A 17,399-nucleotide genomic window follows, 5' to 3' on the forward strand; every position below is an offset into this window, starting at 1 on the left:
GTCTGTTCTCCCTCTCCTTTTGCACCTCCCCCTCCCCCACTCATGCTACCCCCAACCTCCCAACCCTGGCTCGTGCTCTCTCTCTCTCTTGCTCATGCTCTCTCTCTCAAATAAATAAGTAAAATCTTTAAAAAAAGAGTTGGATTCTTCTTTGTATTTTGTAGTTATGGTGAGAGACGAATGAGAAGATATATCTTTTTCTAGATCTCGGTTTTCAAAAACGCTTTTAGATTGGCTGGTGCTATATAGTTCATTACAGGCTTCCTGATCCACTGTTGAGGATGAAAGAGGAAAAATATTTTGTATTGACAGAAGATCAAGAGCAGATGTGTACACCAAGGTCTCAAGCATACGTTTTAACTTACTTTTGTGTGCTGTGAGGAACTATTTCAGAGCCAAAAAGTGATTTGTATTCATTAATTGTAGACAGTTTGGTAGTTTTTGTATATAAAAAATCACGTTTTAGTGTGTTATCTGTTGGTTTTCCTCTGTCTCATCCTGAATATGTGTTGTGTGTTTACTTCATGGGCTCACTTAAGGTTTATCTCAGTGTCCTGGGCAGCGCTAGTTTTCATACCCATCAGCTTCCTCAGAAATTTTAATGTGGTTACGAGCCACTTAAAGTTGTGGCTATGGGAGCACAGGTCTGTGGAAACAGGGCAGTTGTCTGGTAAATTTGATCAAGGCAGAATGTCATGTTGGTTCATTCAACAGTCAGAACCCCCAAAATACATCCACTTTGGTGCCCAAGAAAATCCAGATTGAGTATCTACATTGCTCACATATGCTGGAAGATTGCCAGATTTCTGCTTCAATTGGTGTACGTGGAAACTGCTTACACAGGCAGCCTAGAGGGAGTCAGTTCTGTTGAGTGACTGTCCGAATGTCATCACAGCTCACTGCCATTTCTAGATGACAAATCATAAACATAGCTGGCCCTCTGGAAATGATGGTTAACTGTGGGAGGCAGAATGGTGGAAAACGTGGGTTGCACATATAAATGTCCACAAGTGCCAGGTTTATATTATAAGTGAGGAAGGTCTAGTGTCAGGGTGTGAGGGATGGTAGGGACTGCAAAGACCTGAGGGGACCCAACTATCTGAAGGGGCATCTGCTCCTTACCTCCAGCTCTCCACTGCCCTTCATCAGTAGATGCTCACTGTTGCCAAATGTGCTCATTGTTTTCCAAAACAAGCAGGAAGTTCAGATTTTTATGTGAAATCTTCCAAACTTTAAATCTTGACTTAAATTTCTTAAAACGTTTTGCACTCAGAATCTAAATACTTCAGAAGGCTAAATATGGCCACAAGGCTGCCATTTTGGGACTTTTGAATTAAGTGACTCTCTGAGAAGATCCTCCCTACTCTACATTTAAAGATGGATTTTTCCAGTAACCTTGGTTAGTGTCATTTTACACTGGACTGGGATTTAGGAGATAAGCCAACTCTATCTTTCCTGATTGCATGATCAAGGGGAAACCCTTAACTTTTCTTACCCTCAGCTTTATAATATATCAATTCATATAACATATTCCCCAATCTATGTCACAGATAAAATTCACTCAATTATATTTATTAAAAATTTACTTGACTGGGGTGCCTGGGTGGCTCAGTTGGTTGGGTGTCTGCCTTCAGCTCAGGTCGTGGTCTCAGCATCCTGGGATTGAGGCCTGCATGGGGCTTTCTGCCCTGTGGGGAGTCTGCTGCTTCTTCTCCCTCTGCTCCTCCTCCCTGCTTGCATGCTCTCCCTCTGTCTCTCTCTCTCTCTCTGTTGCTCTCTCCCAAATAAATAAATAAATAAATAAATAAATAAATAAATAAATAAATAAATAAATAAACTTTACTTGACCATAACCTATTTTACTTAATTCTCAAGAAGGCCTTATAAGGTAGATATTTGGGGGGGCACCTGGTTGGTTAAGCGTCTCTCTCTTTTTCAAATAAAGACATAAAATCTTAAAAAAGATAAGGTAGATATTCTTAACATGGATGTACAGATGAAGAAACTGAGATTCTGCAAATTTTAAGGAAACTGCTCAAGGTCATAGAGCTGGTTAGTGATGGAGTAGAGATTCAGACCAGAGCTTTTGACTTTAAGCTCTGCTTTCCCCTGTGAACACAGGTCTTAAAATAGATAAGGAGCTATAATTCATTTAAATCGTTATCCTCATCAATAACATCATTTTGGCTTGTTCTTGTCTAGCCCCTAGATACAGAGTTTACAAGTAGAATCTTACCTGCGTAAATCACTGTCTCTCTCTAGGTCTCAGTTTTTTTGACTCTTAAGTGGTCATTGGTATTTTGACGGCTATGTTTTGCTCAGAGATATCTTTGGTTGGGCCTAAATAATTTTTTCTTGTTTTTTTTAACAAGTTATTGAAGTAGTATAGCTGACATTAAATAGAGAGCAAATATTATAGATATACAGTTTGATAAATTTTGACACATGAACACACCCATGAAAACCATTACCACAATCAAGATAATGAGCGTATCCATCACCCCCAAAAGTTTCCTTATGCCCCTTTGTAATCCATCCCTGACTTTCTACTCTTTGTTCCAGGTAACAACTGATCTGCTTTCTTTTACTATACATTTGTTTGTATTCCCTAGAATTTTATATAAATGGAACCATACAGGTTGTACTTTCTTTTGGTCTGGTTTCTCTCACTCAGCTTAACTATTTTGATATCTAGCCATGTTCTAATGTGTATCATTAGTTCATTCTTTATGATAGCTGAGTAGTGTTCCATTATATGGAAATACATAGTTTATTTATTCACTTATCTGTCGATGGATATTCTGGGCTGTTCCAGATTGGGGCTGTTATAAATATATCTGCTAGATCATCTAAGCAGAAGATCAACAAGGAAACAAGAGCTTTGACTAACACACTAGACCACATGGACTTCACAGATATATTCAGAGCATTCCATCCTAAAGCAATGGATACACATTCTTCTCGAGTACACAAGGAACGTTCTCCAGAATAGATCACATACTGGTTCATAAATCAGGTTTCAGCTGGTCCCAAAAGATTGGGATTATTCCCTGCATATTTTCAGACCACAATGCTATAAAACTTGAACTCAATCACAAGAGAAACTTTGGAAGGAACACAAATACGTAGAGGTTAAAGAGCATCCTACTAAAGAATGAATGGGTCAACTAGGAAATTAAAGAAGAATTTAAAAAATTCATGGAAACAAATGAAAATGAAAACACAACTGTTCAAAACCTTTAGGAGCAGCAAAGGCTGTCCTAAGAGAGAAGTATATAGCAATACAAGCTCTTCTCAAGAAACAAGAAAAGTCTCAAATACACAGCTTAACCTTACACCTAGAGGAGCTGGAGAAAGAACAGCCTAAAGCCAGCAGGAGAAGAGAATTAATAAAAATTAGAGCAACAAATCAATGAAATAGAAACCAAAAGAACAGAACAGATCAACAAAACTAGGAGCTGGTTCTTTGAAAGAATTTTAAGACTGATAAGCCCCTGGACAGACTTATCAAAAAGAAAAGAGAAAGGACCCAAATAAATAAAATCATGAATGAAAGAAGAGAGATCACAACCAACACAGAAGAAATACCAACAAGGCCCAAGGGGCTTAAGTTGGGCTTAAGTTGAGTCAGACCAGCATTTGCCAAAGATTTGGTCGCACCAAACTGCAGGGCACTTTGCCTGTGTCATCCCTGAGATGCTGTCTTTGGTGGATGGGGCCTGAAGTTAAACCCAATATCTGACGCCAGCCTGTTGCTAGGGCCACAGTTGGACTGGTGTGTGTGGTTTTCTTCCTCTCTTCCCAGTTCAGGAGTCACTCTGGGGTGGTGCTGGCCCCTGTGGGGGCTGCTTGCACACAGCCAGGCTTGTGGCAACACTGGATGCACTCTAGCCAAGGGTGTATTTGAGGAGACAGGTTGGCAGCAGAACATGGGGGTGGGGAGTGCAGTGGTAGCGTTGTTTGGGTGGGTCTGCAATGGGAGGGGGAACTGGAGCCAGGCCAGGCAGGAGGGGGCATGTCTGCAGAAGAACTTAGGGGGCTGGGTGCACTATTAACAAGTTAGGTAGAAAGTGTTGGCGCTATGCTGGTTCCCGGAGGTGTCCATGTATCTAGGCTGAGGGGTAAGGGAGGAAAATGGCGCCTGCCAGTTCTTTTGTTCTTGGAAAAGCTTCCCAGAGTTCTCTGCCCCTCCAGCACAGGTTCTGAGATTAGTAAACAAATCTCCCTCCTGTGTACCCCAGACGTCTTTCAAGGTGCTGCTTCTATGCGATATCTTCATGGGTCCGCTTGTTGTGCGGTCTCTTTAAGGGCAGAGACTCAGTTTCCTCTTAACTTTCTGGCTCTCCCAGAGCAAAGCCTGCTGATTTTTAAAGTTCAAGGTGTTAAGCCCCGCTGAGTGTAAGAACTCACAAAATTATGCTCCTCTGGTTTTCAAAGCCATATGCAACGGAGATTCATCTTCTCTGTGCGGGCTACCCAGTGTGATAGTCTGGTTCTCTTCCCTCTCCGTGCCTGCAGTGTTCCTCCCTCCCAGGGACAGTCCCACAGGTCCATTTGACTCCTGAATGCATCTCCGCCCTCCTATCCTCTCAGTGTGGCCTCTTCTGTACATTTAGCTGTGGAGAGTCTGTTCTGCCAATCTTTGGGTTGCTTTCTGGGTTATTTACACTGATGTGGGTGTTATTTAATTGTATCTGTGGAGGTGAGTTCAGCATCCTCCTACTCCACCATCCTCCCCAGAAGTCCCTCTTTTCCCTTGAGTTTTGAATATCCTTTATAAATGCTGAATATAAGTCCTTTATCAGATATATGACTTACAAATATTGTCTCTCAGTCTGTGGCCTATTTTTTCATTCTTTCAACAGTGTCCTTGGGAAAGCAGGAGTTTTAAATTTAGATAAAGTCAAATTTATAAATTTATCTTTTTATGGATTGTGCTTCTGGTCATTAATTAAAAAATATTGGCCTACTCCAAGTTTTCTCCTATGTTTTCTACAGAATTTTTCAATATAATTTAAAATTTATTTGCCAACATTTAAAAGTTAGATGATTTTATGTAAGAAATTTGAAATTCTAGTTTGTCTTAGAAACAAAAAAGCTGGGTATACTGGCCTGCCTTCCCACAGGATGGTACTCCATTGGACCTAAATGATGCTTTGGTCTACCGACGTCCCCACCAAGGTGCTATGACCTTACTCATTTCCATTCCCACTCTTGCTACTTTGAGTAGATAGATAGATAGATCTATCATCTCTAGCACTAGATGCCCTCCATGGCCCTTTGTCGTCTTAACCTTTGGCAATTCTGTAAATGTCCCATTTAGTATTACATATGAGCCTCCTTTGGAAGGTCAAGGGAGTGAGCTACTCTACCGTGGATCTAGAATCAACCTAGAGATTCTGGAAGGATCACCATAGTTAGTATCTATACTTCCGCCACAGAGGTGGAGCTTAACAGTCTGGGGAAATTTTTGAAATAGTTTAAATCTGAAAGTGATGATTTGACTTAGCTCTTGGCACCTGCCTACTCCCCAAGTCTTTCTCATTTGTTTTCTGCTATAAATTTTGAAAAAATTTGGAGTGTAAGTATATACCATAAAAATGTATGTATCTTAATATGTACGGTTTGTTATGTTTTCAAAAGTATAACTACCACCCTAATTATCATATATGAGATTCCCATCACAGAGAAATTTCCCTCCTGTCCCTCTCCAGTTTATCCATGGGAAAGATAGAGGGGTATCCTAGCTCCCCCTCTAGAGTCAACCACTTAAATACCTGACCATTGCTGAATTTCATGTGTTCTTGAAATTCATAAAAAATGACCCATAGAGTAAGTACTCTTTTGTATCTGGCTTCTTCCTCTGAGCATAATATTTTTTGAGATTCATTCATGTTGTTCCATCCATTGGTACCATCTTCCTTTCTATTAATGAGTAGCATTCCATGAGTTTGCCACATTTTATTTCTTTTTCTGTTGATGGACATTTGGTTGTTTCCAGTGTTTCTACTATTATGAATAAAGCTGCAATGAACATTGGTGTTTAAATCTTTGTACATATATCTTTATTTTCTTTTGGGTAAATATCTCTGAATAAAATCATCAGATCATAAGTAGGTATATATTTAGCTTTACAAGAAACTCTTAAAAAGTTTACCATAGTGGCTGTAACATTTTTCACTCTCACCAACACTATATGAGAAACCTAGTGGCTTTCCATGCTCTTAACATTTGGTGTTTTGGTCTTTCTAATTTTAGCCACGCTAGTGGATATGTGAATAGCTTGTTGTGATTTTAATTTCATTTTCCTGATGACTAATGATGTTGAGCATTTTTCTGTGAGTTTATTGATCATTACTGAAAGGCGTTTTTTGATGAGCAAATGCTTTTAATTTTGTAGAATTCTAAATCATCAATTTTCTCTTTTAGAATTTCTGCTTTCCTTATCCAAAGAAATCTTTGCCTAGCCCCTATTTACAAAGATATTCATATTCATATTCATATTTTATTTTATTTTATTCTAAGAGCTTTATAGGTTCTTCTTTTACATTTAAGCACTAGTTCATCTCAAATTAATTTTTCTTTATACTATAAGGTACAGATAAGATTCATTTTTTTTCCCCAGCACAGTTTGTAAGATTTTTTTTGTCATTGAATTACATTGGTGCCTTTGTAAAGAGAATAAATCAATTGTCAGTGTATAGGTGAACTTATTTCTGGACTCTCTTCTTATTCATTGATATATTTTTCTGCCTTTATGCCATATTTACAGTATTTTTTCCAACCCACAAGCATGATATAGCATTTCATTTATTTAGATCATCTTTAATTTCTCTCGATAATATGTTGTAGTTTTTCAGTGCATAGGTCTTTTTGTTTCTTTTGTTAAATTTATTCATAGATTCTTTGTGTACTTTGATGCTATTATAAATGGAATTTATTTTAAAATTTAATTTCCAATTATTTGTTGCTAATATATAGACATACAATGGATTTTTGTACATTGGTCATGTGTACTGAGACCTTACTAAATTCACGTACCAAATTTAGTAGTAGGGTTCTAAAAATTGTTGTTGCTTCTTTTGGGTTGCCTCCAAACAAAGACAATTTTATTTTTTTCCCAATATTTATGCCTTTTATTGATCTTTCTTGCTTCATGACACTGGCAAACACATTAATGTGATATTGAATAGAAAGGTGAGAATGTACATCCTTGCCTTGTCTCCCACATTAATGGAAACATGTTTAATATTGCACCATTAATCATGATGTTAGCTATAGGTTTTCCTTAGACACATTTTATTGGATTGAGGAGGTTCTCTTTTATTTCTCGCTTTATATTTCTTTTAAAATCATAAATGTGTGTTGGATTTTTTTCAAATGCTCTTTTTCCTTAAATACTGAGCTCATTTAATGATCTTATCTTTAAATCTGTTAATTACATTAATTAGATTTGTGAATTACATTATTTTAGAATGTCAGAGCAACCTTGCATTACCGGGATAAACCCAACTTGGTCACAATGTATTATCCTTTTTATATTATTGAATTTAATTTGCTAATATTTTGTTAAAGAGTTTTGTCTCTAGTTCATGAGAAATATTGGTTTGAATATTTCTTTCCTTGACATATCTTTGAGAAGGTTTTGTTATTAAGGTCATGTAGCTTATAAAATGAGTTATGCAGTGGTCTTTTTTCTCTCTTCCTCCATTTTTTAGGAAGTTTATGTAGTATTGGTGTTATTTCTTCCTTAAATGTTTAATAGAATTCACCTATAAAGCTATCTAGGCTAAGGGTTTTCTTTGTGGAGGGTTTTAAATTAGAAATTCAGTTTTCTTTCATAGGCACACAGCTATCTAAATCTATCAGTTGTGTTAGGTTGTGTTATTCAAAAAATTCATTCATTTCATCAGCATTGTTTAATCTGTTGGCGTGAAGTTGTTCATAATGCCCCATCATAATAGCTCCATCCTTTAATGTATGTAAGATCTGATCTTGATGTTGGTTAACTTGTGGATTCTTTTCTCTTATTTATTTTTTTTAAGATTTTATTTTCAAGCAATCTCTACATCCAACTTGGGGCTCGAATTTACAACCCCCAGATCAAGAGTTGCACCCTTTATGAACTGAGTCAGCCAGACACCCTATATTTCCTCTTATTTTTATTGATCAGTATCCCTAGCAATTTATCAATTGTACTAATATTTTCAAAGAACTAACTTTTGACTTTATTGATTTTCTCCATTATTTGTCCTCTGTTTCACTGAATTTTTTTTTTATCCTTATTACTTTCTTCTGCTTACTTTGGGCTTATTTTGGTCTTTCTTTTCTAGCTTCCTAATGTGGAAGCTTAGATCATGATTTTAGATCTTCTTGCTTTCTAATATAAATATTTAAAGTTATGAATGTCCTCTTTACATATGAATTTCCTCTTTTAGGGAAATTCCCCCAATTTTTTGTACTTTCCTTGTGCTTTCCTTGTCATTTAGTGCAACGTATTTTCTAATTTCCTTGTGAGTTTTTCTTTGATCCCAAGGTTATTAAAACTGTTAATTCTCAAATTTCTATGGGTTTTCTACATATATTTTATTATTAATTTCTAACTTACTTGACTTGTAGTCAGAGAATATACTCTATGGTTTCAATATTTTGATTTATTCAGACTTATTTTATTGCTCAGCATATGGTCTTTCTTTATGAATGTTCTGTAAGTGCTTAAAAAATGTGTATACTTCAGTTAACGGATATAGTGTTCCATAAACATCTACTAAATAAGCTGGTTGATAGTGTTCAAATTTTTATATTCTTACTAATTATGTATTTTCTTTTTTTTTTTAAGATTTTATTTATTTATTTGAGAGAGAAAGAGACAGCCAGTGAGAGAGGGAACACAAGCAGGGGGAGTGGGAAAGGAAGAAGCAGGCTCATAGCGGAGGAACCTGATGTGGGGCTCGATCCCAGAACGCCAGGATCACACCCTGAACTGAAGGCAGATGCTTAATGACTGAGCCACCCAGGCGCCCCTATGTATTTTCTTTTTGTATCAGTTACTAAGAGACAGGAGTTCAAGACTCCAACTAGGATTGTTCATTTTCTATTCTCCTTCTACTTTTGTTAATTATTGCTTCCCATATGCTTTTAAACTCTGTTTGCCATTTAGGAACATATACACATATACACACAAAAATTTAGGATTTTTATGTGTTTTTGATGAATTGGCTCTGTTGTCATTAGGAAATACCCCTCTTTGGGGCGCCTGGGTGGCTCAGTCGTTGGGCATCTGCCTTCAGCTCAGGGCGTGATCCTGGCAGTCTGGGATCGAGCCCCACATCAGGCTTCTCTGCTAGGAGCCTGCTTCCTCCTCTCCCACTCCCCCTGCTTGTGTTCCCTCTCTCGCTGGCTGTCTCTCTCTCTGTCAAATAAATGAATAAAAAGTCTTAAAAAAGAAAAAAGGAAATACCCCTTTTTATCTCTAGCAATACTCTTTGTTTTGAAGACTATTTTGTCTGATAATAGGAAAGTCCTACCAGTTTTTTTAAAGTTACTGTTTGTGTGGTGTATCTTTTTTATGTTTTTGCTTTCAATCTGTGCTTTTATATTTCACATTTTATGTTTCAGCAAATAGGAAATTTGTGCTTCTCCCTCTTCCTAACCTTGGACGTTGCCTCCGTAGAAGGAACTCTCCCACTAGGCTCACAATAAGAGTCCTATTAGGGGAGATTGGGTGGCTCAGTCAGTCAAGCATCTGCCTTCAGCTCAGATCATGATCTTGGGGTCCTGGGATCGAGCTCCGTGTCAGGCTCCCTGCTCAGCAGGGAATCTGCTTCTCCCTCTCCCTCTGCCCCTCGCCACTCTGCTCATTCTCTCTCTCTCTCTCTCTCTCTCTCTCTCAAGTAAATAAAAATCTTTTTTTTTCTTAAAAGAGCCCTATTAAATTTTAAGCTGCTGTCTAATTACTTTGGATTCCTCATGCCAAGAGACCATTAGGAAAGTACAGAAGCTATGATCCTAGGAGGAGTAATAGGCCCTGATCATCAGAAAGAGGATGCTGTTTTTTGAAAGCATATACGTTTTTACTGCACGTGGCATGGCCATGCAGAACTCTAGCCATCTATACTATTGTCCTACTGAAGGTTGCCATTAAGTCTATAAAACATCTTTTCCTGCCATAGACATCCTCCAATAACATATGGTCTCCTGGGTCATATGGGCCCAAGCAGCAGGGACACTTGCACCCCACGTGGTTCTGCAGAAGAGCTCTTTCTTTTATATAGTTGCTGCACTGTTGTAGGAACCTTCTTCCTGATGATCTGGCCTGTCACTTAGTCAGTTGAATTCTGGTCAGAACACTGGTCCTGTTCTAGAACCTGGGTTAGGTACCATGAATATTTACTGGGGGAGCTGCCCTCTGCCTCCTAATCATCCATCTTTGATTTCTTTTGACTGGGTGTTTAACAATGCCCTTGGTTGGCTGCCCATGCATCTTGCTTCTAGGGATACTGCGTTGTATTAAACATCTCCATCACTCTGTGTGCCAGGCTTCCCTGATTGCCCCTCCAGCCGCACTGCTCACCACAATAATTGTGTCAGTGTGGTGTCTTCAGTGAAGCACTTCCAGTTCCCTGTCTTATAACAGCATCTCTTGCTCTGGCCTGCAGAGGAGTGCCAGCACCGAGCGTATCAGTGAGGCTGGTGTCCTAACATCCATCCCCTTTCCCATACCTACCCCTTGGTTTTAATTCTTTCTTTCAATATTTATCTTCATGATCTTACATAACATATAGCTACAACTTGATATTTCAGTTTTTAATCATTGTCTATTGACTGTCCACTATGAACTATGAGCTCTCTTTCACAATCACCAGCACCAGCACCATTACCATACACTTCCCATCCCCTCACTCTTCCATCATAATCGACTATATTTGTGGCTAGATTCATTGTTTGCAATATTATGCCTATGCAGTTGCTAGCTACAGTTAAACCATGCAGCATACTATGTTTATTTTTCCTTTTTGTACACATTTTTGTAATCCATGAAGTAATAATTGTTTATATTTTTGTTTACTTAGTTTTATATATGTCTATCACCAATTCATCTCAAATTTCCTCAAAAGCAAAAGTTTCTCCTAGGCCTAAATCCACCTAAGAGTCTATCATATGGTGCTTTTTCTCTGAGTCTTAAAACCTCTTCCAGTCTTGGCTAATTTCCTCTAATCAGTTATTCAGTTTTTCTCCTGGAATATGCCTACATTGTCATCCTGCAAATTCCTTTCTTCTCTCTTTTTCCTGGATTCCATGTGTTCTTTTTTCTGTTTACGTCCTGAATAACTGGTATATATCCGCTGATAGTATCCTTAGAGAGGGTGTGTGGCAGGCTGAGTAACGGCTCCCTGAAGATCTTCATGTCCTAATCCCCAGAACATAGCAAAAGGGACTTTACAGATGTGAGTACGTTAAGGATTTTGTGATGAGATTATCCTGGATTATCCAAATGTGTCCTATGTAATCACGGGGTCCTTATAAGAGAGGAGTCGTGAGTGTGGAAACACAGTGAGATCTGAAAAATGCTACACCCACTGGCTTTGAAGATGGAGGAAGGGGCCATGAATCAGGGAATGTAAAGCATGGAGCTCTAGAGGCTGGAAAAAACATACTCTCCCGTAGAGTCTCCAGAAAGAATTAGCCCTGCTGACACCTTGACTTTAGCCCAGTACAACTGACTTTTTACTTCTGGCCTACCAAACTAAGAGAATAAATGTGTACTGTTTTTCATAGGAAACTAACACAGACTGTGTGGGAGATACTTTTTTAATATGTATTTATTTAGTTATTTTAAAGATTCTATTTATTTATTTGTCAGAGAGAGAGGGAGCACAAGCAGGGAGAGCAGCAGGCAGAGGGAGAAGCAGGCTCCCTGCTGAGCAAGAAGCCAATGGGGGACTGGATCCCAGAACCCTGGGATCATGACCTGAACCTAAGGCAGCCGCTTAACCGCTTAACCGACTGAGTCCCCCAGGCGTCCTGGAGAGAGAGAATCTTAAGCAGCCTCCACGCCCAGCACTGGAGCCCGACATGGGAGCCCAACATGGGGCTCGATCTCAGGACCCTGAGATCATGACCTGAGAGAAACCAAAAATTGGATGCTTAATGGACTGAGCCACCAAGGTGCCCCTCTACAATGAGTTTTAACATATGTATACACCTATGAAACCATCACCACATTCAAGATCATAAATATATCCATCACTTCCATGCCATGTCCTTATGCCTGTTTGTTATCCGTCCTTTCATTTCTCTGTTCCCAGATAAACAGTGATCTGCTTTTTGTCACTATTGATTAATTTGCACTTTCTAGAATTTTATATAAATGAAATCATGTAGTATGTATTCTTTACAAAAGATCTCTCTTCTTTTACTCGGCATAATTATTTTTATATTCATCCATGTTATTATGTGTATTAATAACATTCCTTTTATTGACGAGTAGTGTTTCATTGTCTGAGCACATTGGAGTTTATCCATCCACCTGTTGGTGGACGTTTGGGTTGTTTCCAATTTTTGGCCATTACAAATAAAGCTGCTATAAATTTTCATGTGAAATTTTTTGGGGCTGGAAAACTATTTGATCCAGTTGTTTTCTTTTATAGATGAGAAAAGTGAGTTTCAGAGAGGTCAGATGACTTCCTCAAGGGCATATAAGATCCATGACAAAGCTTGGATATCAATGCAATTCTCTCAATCATCAATAAATTGTTTTTACTCACTTGACTATATCATTCATATTGACATGACTTGGGTTAATTAATTCAGGAACTGTTTACTTAGCGTCTATTAAACTTTTGGGGCACCTGGATGGCTCAGTTGGTTAAGCATCTATCTTTGGCTCAGGTCATGATCCCAGGGTCCTGGGAGCCACTTCTGGGGCCAGCTGCTTGGTAGCGAACCTGCTCTTCCCTCTCCCTCTCCCTCTGCTTCTCCCCCTGCTTGTGCTGTCTCACTCTCTCCTCTCTCTCAAATAAATAAGTAAAATCTTAAAAAAAAATAAACAAATAGACTTTCATTAGTTACATAGAATAAGAATAGTTAGGGTGCTTCACTAGTATATTGGTTCAGTTTTACTAATTTTAATATGTTTTCTGGGGCCACCTGGCTGGCTCAGTCAGAGGAGCATGCGATTCTTAATCTCAGGGTCATGAGTTCTAGCCCCACGTTGGGCATAGAGATTACTTAAAACAAAACAAAACAAAACGCTTTTCTGTAGTATTTTCTCAGACCTATGCTATGTGAAAATGAGTCTGTATTTTTTTATGACTCTGACTGAGATGACATCCAAAGCAACATTTTAGGAAGGAGTTTTATTACCTCTACTTGAGGAGGCTCCGTTAATTGCCTGGAACAAAGACTGTTCTTGATGACCTCTTTCCTTGATACTCACAATATGTTCCATTCTAAATATTTCAATAAAAAACACATTTTAAGTTTAAAACATGATCATTGTATTCAGAGCACAGGATTGTGTAAGTCCCTGAATTGGGAGCCGAGTCTGTAAAATATAACCATCGTAAATGTGTGCTAGTAGAGTACATTCAACGATATAAGATCAGTTGTGTGAGTCTAGTTCATGATGGGGCTGAGAACAGACATGTTTGCTGCAGTAGGCTTGAGCGGACTAGAGATGGGGAGACCTAGAATTAAACCTTCCCACTGGGACTGGGTCAGATATCAGGTAATGGGTGGGTGTCAGATCCAGCAGACACAATCCAGAGCCCAGGGGGTTTGGATGACAATTGTGCTATAACCGATGTGTTGAGTGAGAGTCCTCTGAATAAGGTACTCCAAAAGGAGAAGGGAAGAATTTGTCAGTGCTCATCTAATCAGGTCTGGGAGCCAGAGTGACCTGATTTTGGTGCAATCGTACCTGTTGTCCGATGGAAACCGGTATAGAGAAGAAAAGTGTATCTAATTACTTAAAAAAAAAAAAAGCCTCTAAGACTATCCAATGCCCTTTATTCAGGTTCTTTGTTCATTAAAACTCCTTTTCCTTGATTTGCTCCATGTGAAAGTCTTTGTATGGACATTGGTTTTGATTTGTCTTGGGTAAATACCTATAAGTGGAATAGCTGGATCATGTGGTAGATATAGGTTTAGCTTTTAACTATAAAACTGCTTTCCAAGGTGATTGTATATTCCATTACATTTCCATCAGCAATGTATGAAAGTTCTACTGGCTTCGCACCCTTGTCAACACTTGATATGGTTCATCTTTTTAACTTTAGCTACGCTAGTAAGTATGTAGTAATATCTCATTATGGTTTCAGTTTACATTTCCTTGATTATTAACGATGTTGAAAATCTTTTCATGTATTTATTTGCCATCTATATTTCTACTTTAGTGGTGTTTGTTCACATATTTTGCTCATTTAAAAAATTAGATTTTGGGGGGCACCTGGGTGGTTCAGTCATTAAACATCTACCTTCAGCTCAGGTCGTGATCCCGGGGTCCTGGGATCGAGCCCTGCATCTGGCTCCCTGCCCTGCGGGTGGCCTGTTTCTCCTTCTCCCACTCCCCCTGCTTATGGTCCCTCTCTTGCTGTCTCTCTGTCAAGTAAATACAATCTTTTTTAAAAAGTTAGATTTTTGTCTTCTTATCATTGATAGTAAGAGCTCTTTGTATATGCTAGATGCAAGTCTCTAATTGGACATATGTTTTGCAAATATTTTACCTCAATGGCTTACTTTTTATTTTCATAACAGTGTCTTTTGAAAAGCAAAAGGTTTTAACTTTGAAGAACTCAGATTCATCAATTTTTTTCTTTTGTAGTTCATGGCTTTTGTTTCTTCTTTAATAAATCTTCACCAAACCCAAGATCACAAAGATTTTCTCCTATGTTTTCTTTCAGAAGTTTAATAGACTGTACCATCTTGGTATTGGTTTTACTAAAAAACCCCTATTGTTCTTGAATTTCTTGTTTATGAACTTCTGATGATGATACTAGATTGAGGAGATGTTACACGCACACATGGCAGCAGAGACAGATAGCATGGACAAGAAGGCACATGGACCATAGCAGTGAAGCCAATTTGTTTTTTATCATCTCTTTTACCCACTTTTGCCTGTGAAGCTAATGGAAAAAAAATGTATGAAATCAAGATTGTACTAGAAATCCAGGCTGAATGATCACCAAATTTATGCCTCTCTTGCACCCCATAATATAGAGGTTTGGAGAAAAAAAGAATAATAAGCAACAATTTATTGAATAGGTGCCATGCCAAATACTGTGTTGAGAACTTTATATTCAAGGTGTAATGTATATATCTTATACTTAAAATGACTTTATATGGTTGTTCTATTATTATCTCTTCTTTCTTTTCACGTGAGAAGATTGTATCATAAAGAAGTAAAATACCTTATTCAGGTCGTCAAGCCAGGTCTATCTAATGCTAGAGCCTATGTTCTTAGTCACCAATAATAATAGCTAATAAATATTGGCTGCTTACCGTGTGATGTACACTGTGCTAAACCCTTTACAAGTATTAACTAATTTTTAAAAAAATTTTAAAGTATGAACTAATTTAACCTTTAGAACAAAGCTAGATAGTAGGTATGACTACGACGCCTTTTTTACAGATGAGGAAACTGACGTACTAGACTCCAGTTGTCACAGCTACTAAGAGCAAAGTCAGGATTTGAATGCCTGTGATCTGGCTCTTGAGTCTTCACCTGTAACCATCATGCTACTCCGTTTCTGCAGGAAGAATAATTGATGGCTGTATTTGTTGGGTAAGTCAAGCAAATGTCCCTCTCCAACAACTTTTCCAAATGTAAGGTAGTTTCTTTTACACGCCCTTGGCACCTGCCCTCAATGACTTGTCCCTCTCCTGTTCCTTCTCCATCTTCCAACCATGACTTACCCTGGCTGTGGTGTCCGTGGTGAGAATAAATAGAGCCCTGTGTATGCTGGTGGGAGAGGCCAGGGGTGATGGCTGCCTCCCTAAGCAGCGAGAGCCTCCGGAGGTGCTGTAGAGCCTGGGCTAGGACCCTCTAAAGAGAGTGCCTCTTCTTGGAGGCTTTAATCCATTTGTATCCACCACTGGCTTGGTTAAGGGAGAGGGCAGGGCCATAAAAAACCCATAAGATGAACCTACGGATTGCTTGTAGTTTTTCCAACGTCCCGCCACTTAAGTATTGTGCAGAGAGAGTTGGGACTTGGGCTTGAGTCCTACCTTTTTACCTTAATGCTTGTGACTTTGGGCAAGTTTCTTAACCTCATTTCACTTTAGTGTCTTTGTTTGTAAAAGACAGAGGCAAGACTGACTTCATAGGCATTTTGATGGTCTAAGTAAGCTCTTGTATGTAAATAATAATATAATAACATCAAACATTTATTAGTGCCCAGTCTGTGTGTGATACTCATGAAAGCACTTTCTGTAAGTTAACTCATTTAAAGTTCATAACAGTATGGAACAGGTACTATTATTATCATCACTATTTTACAGATGAAAGACCAGACCACAGAGGGACTGAGGTATTTGTCCACAGTCACTCAGCAAAGATCAGAAAAACTGCAGCGTGAGCCTTAGCAGCCTGGCCCTAAGCACTGGCATTTACTGAGCTTGCACAAATATGTCCTTTGTCCTTTAAAAAACAAACCAAAACAAAACAGAAGGAGCCTTTTCTAACCGGTTCTTTGGGAACTGGTGTGTTATAGCTAAACTTCAAGCGATGCCGGCTGCCGGAGGAAGTGCTTCCCCAGGTCTGCACTGGTTGACGGAGGTTCCAGTTTGGCTCTGACCAGCTGTGTGACCTTGGGCAAGGAAGTTCCACCCTCCTCCCCCCGAGTCCCATGTTTCTCTTTTATAAAATGTTGAGGGGGGTATACTAGTTAATTTCCAAGGGCTGTTGCAGTCGTCACATTCCTCACGTCTATGATTCTGTGATTAAGTTCCTGGAAGGTTTAAGTACTGATAAAAGTGCCATTAAGTTCTGTATACTCAGCCCTCGCGGCCGTCTGTTACCTAAGATACCTGGGACAAGCAGCTGTGGGGTGGGGGTGGGGGCAGGGTGGGTAGACAGGAAAGGCTCCTTGTCTGGCAACTGTGTGTTGTACTGTAGACCAGGGGAGACTGTGCACCAAAGCGCCGTGTCCCCGAGTTTCCTCTAATTCCGGGCCGTGGTATATTGAGACTGACCATCAAAGACCGTTTCCTAACAAGAGAACCTTGTGCAGTAAGTTCCTCAGGCAAGTGACCAGATATCTGAGACAGGATTGAATGGGTCTCGGGCAGAGAAACTTGGAGGACAGACCTATTTGGGCCATGAACTGGTTGACCCAGGGCCTTTCTGTCTATCATTCCTTGACCTCAGGTCAGAGTGATAGAAAGGGGGAAAGCTACCA

Source organism: Ursus americanus, chromosome 12 (assembly GCF_024610735.1).
Source record: "Ursus americanus isolate L20-20 chromosome 12, mUrsAme1.1.p, whole genome shotgun sequence".
NCBI classification, from domain to species: Eukaryota; Metazoa; Chordata; class Mammalia; order Carnivora; family Ursidae; genus Ursus; species Ursus americanus.